This window comes from Falco punctatus, assembly GCF_963210335.1.
Source record: "Falco punctatus genome assembly, chromosome: 4".
Lineage (NCBI taxonomy): Eukaryota > Metazoa > Chordata > Aves > Falconiformes > Falconidae > Falco > Falco punctatus.
The window spans coordinates 113,854,830-113,861,389 of record NC_137583.1 but is presented as its reverse complement, the minus strand read 5'-3'; positions in this window follow the sequence as shown (position 1 = coordinate 113,861,389).

Genomic DNA, 6,560 nt, shown 5'->3' with positions numbered 1-6,560 from the left:
CAGTGCTGAGCTGAAGAGTTCTCATGCTGTTTCATCTCATGCAACAGAATCAAGTAACAGCTTAGAAAGTAAAGGTGAATTTGGAGACATTAAACTTATGCTAGGTGGAAAAGTACCCAAAATGGAAACTGTAATCCAAGTCTTGGTGTCCTTTCTGATCAAGATAAGTGAAATGCAAACACAGAAGATACCTGGAGTACAGGTGAAGGAGATTGCACAAATAATATCAATGATACAAAGGTGCCTCTAGCAAATGCAGAGAGAAAAAAAAAGCCTCCTATGGAAATGGAAGAGAATGAAACTGGAAGTAGTAGTAATGCAGTGGGAGGTTGTGAATACTCCCCGAGATACAGCTTTAAAACAAGTCTTTTGGATGACATTTCTAATATGATTCCTAAAATAAGACCAGTTTCTACACGTGATGAAAATGCACTTTTTGTAACAGAGAGGGAACTTGGAAAAGACTCTGGATTTAGTGATGATTTTCCCAGGGACTGCTTTATCGACAGCAAAATAGGAGAAACAGAAATGGAAAGTCTTTTTGCAAATGCTCAGCAATCATACGTCATGCTGAAAAGGAATCTTGATGAAGAACTAAACCAAGATACGGGAAGATTTAAGGGTAGGGTAGGAATGCTGCAAATAGTATTCCTGGCTTTGGAGAAAGAGAAGGTACAGCTGCTAAAAGAGGTGGTTCACCTGCTACTCTTTAGTCTCCCTCCGGATCAACGGTCCTGTTCACTTTTGCTATTTGTCATGAAGGGGAAGATGCTTCCTACAAATTGGGTTTTGTTCTAATGGAAATAGGTGACTTGTGAATAAAGAGAGCAGTGGAGAGTTGTCTTTTCCCCCATTTTTGGAAAACGGAATGCATTATTGTTCCAGTTTAACAGCAGGTGGCACTCAGTTCCAGTGCAAGTAGTTATCACTTCATTGCCGTAAAAAGAAATCCATATAAATATGTCGGTTCTGATTCTGAATCAAAGAATGAAAATAGCTTCTGAACAGGGTCTTGACTAATAATTCATGTGCTGTGATATCTGCGTGGTGTGTCTTCATTGCCTTTCACTAAAATTCCTCTTTCCTGTGAAACCATTTGTGTTTGTGGGTTTGGGATCTTTTTTTCTTTCCTCCCCTTGTTCAGGAAGCAGTAGCCCAGCACAGTTCCACTTGATTTTTTTCTGGTGGTGTTACAACTAACATTGTGCAGTCCTTCTAACTCTGTCCATCAGTAATGCTTTCACTTTTTTGTTCATGTTTTAAGAGACACTATTGTTTTCTTTCTAAGGGCTGTATTTTTGTCTTTCATGATGAGTGAATTTGAAGAACCCCCAATGACATAATACATTTTGTAGTGTAATTTTGTGAAAATGCTTCTCTATGAATTACAAAAAAGATTTCATTTTATATTATTTCAGAGGTAAACCCTGAATTAATCAATCTTGGATGTGGTGTTTCTGTCTTCTAGAAATACTAAGAAATACATGAAGCTTAACTTTGTTTTTATAGGTTGAGAAGAAAAAAGCAAACAAAGATGTTCAAAAGTGCAGGCGGTGGCAAAACAGGAATGTGTGGATAAATTAAATAACATCACTAATCGGCAAATGAAACAAAAGATTACTGTAAGGAAGTATGACTGAAAATGGAGAATGAAAACACGAAGACAAAAAGAATTTTTCATCTGGGGAGAGCTCAAAATTATTAAAATGCCAATGAAAGGGTAAGCTAAGGAAATAATCTTTAATTCTTATTTGTAGTACTATGTAAGTGTCTTAGGTTTTCTAATATTGTAGTAGTTGAAGTAGTTTCCTCAGTGGTGAAAGCCATAGTGAGTAGTCCACTGCTTCTCAAAAAGTGAAGAAAATTTCTTCTTAGAAAACACTAAGCTCATGATGGAGGTTCAAATTTATTGCCTGCTCTAAAAAAAAGAAAAGGAAAAAAAAAAAAGAAAAAAAAAAAACCATCCAAATTCCTGTGATTTCCTTGTCAATACTGAGGCAAAATGCATCTTCAAAACCAGAAAGAGAAGCAGACTGGAAAAAGCAGTTACTTTTGTAGGAAATGGCCACCTAGAAAAGAAAAGTAGGAACTGGCGGTTTGCTACTACTCCCTTTTCTAGGTGATTTTAGTGATCTCGGTGCAGTTGGTGTTTTCCTTTTCATTAAGTTAATATGCCCTTTGTCAGGAGAGGGTGATTTGAAGAATCAGTCAGCAGTATGCAGGCGAGCGGAGGTTATCTTTATTCGGCAGCGCTGGGTGCATGGGGGATCGCTCCACCAAAGTCATGCACCCTGAGGGGACTTTTCAGTCTCCCCTTTATACAAGCTACTCAGACCTATTCATTAGTTTTCCAAGAAATTGCTTACATATTCATTACAATTCTGAGAATTCATTTACATATCTCGTGCCTGCGCAATTGTCCTTGAGGAGTTGTCTCTGCCCAGACTCTATTCATCAACGGCCATGTTTAAAGTCTTTGTCTTCACCACGTTGCATGTACAACAGGAATCTAAGACAGAATGTCCCTTCTTAAGATAACCAACCCAAGGACTTAGCAGTCTGTGCATCCGTCATGTGGCAATAAGGGTCCTCGGACATCTCCCGACTTTTAACTAAACATAGGTGTGTCATCCTTTAGATAAGTGGTACAGCATTCACTGTTCAGAGTTCCCGTTGTTTGTCAGGCAGCACCAGTCCCGCTGTGTCACCACATTTCCTTCTCAACCTGGACTTTGGACAGAGACCGGTCCTGCAGACACCTCGGCAAGGAGGAGCCCTTGATGAGGACGACGACGAGCCGCTTTTGGGTGAGCTCAGAGCTGACTGAAACACAAGCGAAAAGCCCCAGCTCAAACCAGGCCACTTTGCTTTTCTTGAAAGTCACAAAACTTCGCTCTGGTGGGTCTCTTTGCATCGGAAACCCTTGTGCTCCCAACGCTGTGACCTGTGTGGGTGCCAAGTCAGAGCAGTCCGTCACCGCCTGCCTTTGAATTCAAGGTTTGAACTGTGCAGTGTGGCCAGAGAGGGCACATGCTGCGAGAGGTCACGGACCATCATTTCCCTGGCCCTGCGGCTAAGCCAGCGCAGCCCGCTGCTGTGCCGGGAGCGGTGGGGACAGTGCCGCTCTGTCCCCACACAGCTGCCCAGAGCTCAGGGGAGGGGGCGGCCTGGAAGCGCCTGGGCTCCAGCGGCCGGCCAGAGAAAGCCCCCCCCCCGTTCTCACAGGGGAAGTGACTGACATGTGCAGGGTTTCTCCTGCTCGGACTGCAACAAGTTTCCCAGGAAGCTCCCCAAGGCGTGGACGTTTGGGTCTGAAGCCCCCCCGGGCCGAGAGCAGGCGCTGCCAGGGAGCTAGAGCCCGCGGCAGGCTGGCTGTCACTCAGCAGGCAGGTGAACCTGCTTCCCCGCGCCCCGCTCCATCCACCTCCACCAGCTCTTACTTCCAGCCTGCTCCCCCCGCCCCGTACCCCCATCCTTTCTCCCGTGCGGCAGCTGCAGCAGGCACTTACCAGCCTCCCGAGCCCCCGGCTGACGCGGGGCACTGGCACGCTCAGCCGGCAGCGCTGGCCCCGCTGCAGGAGGGCTAATCCGCAGGCTGCAGAGGAATCACTCACTGACCCAGGGAAGGGAAAGCCCATTTATTTAGGCTACTTGAATTTGGCACACACAGAACATATCCCAGTAACGCATGGGAGGCTAAGGGGTTTGTTTTGTTTTTTTCTTTTTTCTTCTTCTCTACAGACATAGAGGAAAACTCTATGCAACTCCCATGTACACACCGCACAAAGGAAACAGCTTTAAGCAACCACCGGTGAAACGTGGAAGCCTTTTAAGATCTCTGGAGCTGGCACAGGAATGTTCTCTACCCCCCATACAAAAGGCATTTCAATTTCAGGTCAGACTGTCTAGGTGATATTTCCATGCATTTCTACAGAAGTAAAGAAGCTAACAGACAAAAAGCCCAGATCAAGCCATATTAGTCAGGCTGATTGGTTCTACCAAGTTAGATCAATAGTGATTATGAACAAATGGACCAAGTGACCAAAGCCTGAGGCTGAGAATACCACTTTTTGAGATGTGGTTTCTTTTCACTGTACTACCCATAGAACTGGAGCACTCTGATAGAAGTATCTGCATTTGTAGAAGCCTCAGAAGCATCTGACCCACTAGTAAGTGTGTATTAGAGAAACGAAGGTAGTTCTAAATTAAACTATGTCAACAGAAAAGTAGTTGATAGAATCCCTCAGGCTGAAGGAGAACTCAAGGCACTTCATAACAAGAACATTGAACCTCTAGAACAAGTGAACCTTTAAATATTATTACTGCACCGTGAGTTTACAAGAGTGGATTAGGACTATTTCTCCAGAAAAATGTGTCTATTTTATGTCTGTTTCACTTCAGGATTAGCCTTTATTAGTACTGCTCTGCAACTGCTAGCACTAAGAATTTAACCCAGTTTTTGTGCCAACAGGTTGTTTTAGCCTAACTTTCACTACAGGTTTTCAGTTTTGTATAAAGTGGTTACAGGGGAAACTGTTTCTGAGTTTGGCCATTTGACCAGCAGCCTCAAAAAGACTGACTGAATTTTGCTTTTTACAACAAAGAAAATTAAGAACAGGAACCAGTTTGTTCTCACCCCCCCACCCCCCACCCCCCCCTTTCATCCCATGATACATTGACACTTTGCAGCTTTGGACCAACATTTTTGGAGACCTTTAGTGTTAATCCATTGGGGACAGTATTGGGCTGCTGGACAACCAATGCAAATACTAATAAACCAAGAGAAATCCTTAGATTTGATTTGTTGAGGGTCATTTGTACATACGAGCTACATCTCCAAAATGTGCTTTATTCTACCAGACAGCTTCCCTGCAGTTAGTGAAACCCTTGCCTAGAGTGGTTGCTTTACATAACTGATCTATTAAAACATGGAATGCCTGTAGAGTTGTGGCACTGCATGACATCTACAAGGGACTTGCTTCAAAAGCTACGACCAGGGAGCCTCCTGGCTTCTCAGCAGTGCAAGCTCGGGGCAGGTCCTCTGGCCCATTTGCTTGGCATTCATGCTTTATGCCTAAAAAAAGAGGCAAAACACTCAATGTGGTATTCCAGCATGCTAGTAATCAATCAAATGTACTTGGTAGTAACATTAGAAGAGGCAATCGGGTCACCAAGCAGGTAAGCCCTGCCTTGGCTTAGGCATTTGGATGGTTTTCTCTGACGTGTGTCAGAGCAGACCTCTGGCTACACGCCAAATAGCAATGCAGAAATACCGGGGAGAACGTTTTCACTACATCCGTGCTCAGACTGTTCCCCTTTTCACTGCAGGCTCTCTCAGGAGCGCATCTCTCCTTTCTAGGGCTACCCTGGGTATGGCGGGTGAGGAAGCTACACGCAGGCAGGCTCCAATGGCTGACTCAGCTCCCGCTGGCTCTGGAGAGGTGGGTGGAAGAATCAGAGTGAGAATCTGGGCTGTAGAGACCAGAAAGGCTTTGCTGCTCCAAGGGATCAACAATGGATTCTTTTTTTGGAGATCAGGGAGCCCAACCCAAGCCCGTCTGATGTGGAGAAAAGCTGAATTTCTTCAGGATTTCTTTTTTTTTTTAACTTCCACCTGTGCAGCACAGCCTCCCTGGCTAGTTCGAGTCCACTGGCCAGCTGTCGTGTGAAGGCTGGCACTGCTGCACAACGATCCTGTCTGTCTTGCAGGCTGCGAGATTTTGGCCCAGTGCAGCAGGAGGAACTGAAGGGGGTCAGCGCTCTCTGGCTACAAGCCAGGCCGACTGAGCATGAAATCTCTGAATGCTGCAGCAACATGTTTACTCCTTGGTTAACGGTGTCTGACAGGCTGAACAGAACTTTGCTTCTCCACGTGGAGATGCAATGCCCTTTGAAATGAGTAATCACAACCACATCTCTAAATCAAGCGCATTGTTAATTACTACTGTTGCACAGGATGTTTGAGATCATGTCTTTCAACAGACACAGGCTTGAACGTCCTCTGCCACAGCAGCAGCTCTAGAAGGAATCTAATGGTTTCTAGCCTGTATGGTGCAGATGTGCTGCTCTGCATGGTACAGCTATGGTGTCACAGACACTGCAAAACCTGCTCTTGTCCTGCGCACAGTTCTAGTGCCTCTAAAATTCAGTCAGACAGTGTAAGTTTTAGCCAGAGCTCATTTGAGCTGCATCACGGGGCATTTCACTTATGAAGTTCTCATCTCTCACTAGTATCTCAAAAAACCCAGCCATCCACAACCAAAAACCAAAGGCCAATCCAGCATCCAGCTGCTTTGGGAGGTGGCGGGAGCAGCTGACGGGGCTGGAGAGCATTTGCCAGCCGTCAGTGACGCCCTTGCTCTAAGCTGGTGTGGTGAATTTTGATCTAAGTCTGACGTGGTGGCAGTGTGAGGTCAGCAGCTCTGTTGGTACCAGCGCATTGTTGGGGTTGCTAGGTGAGGAATGCAGGGTGCTCAGCTCCGCCCCGGTCAGCTCCGGGGCACATTGGTCTGGCCCTAAAGCCAGCAGAAGGACATGGGTACATGTTCTCTGGACCCTCG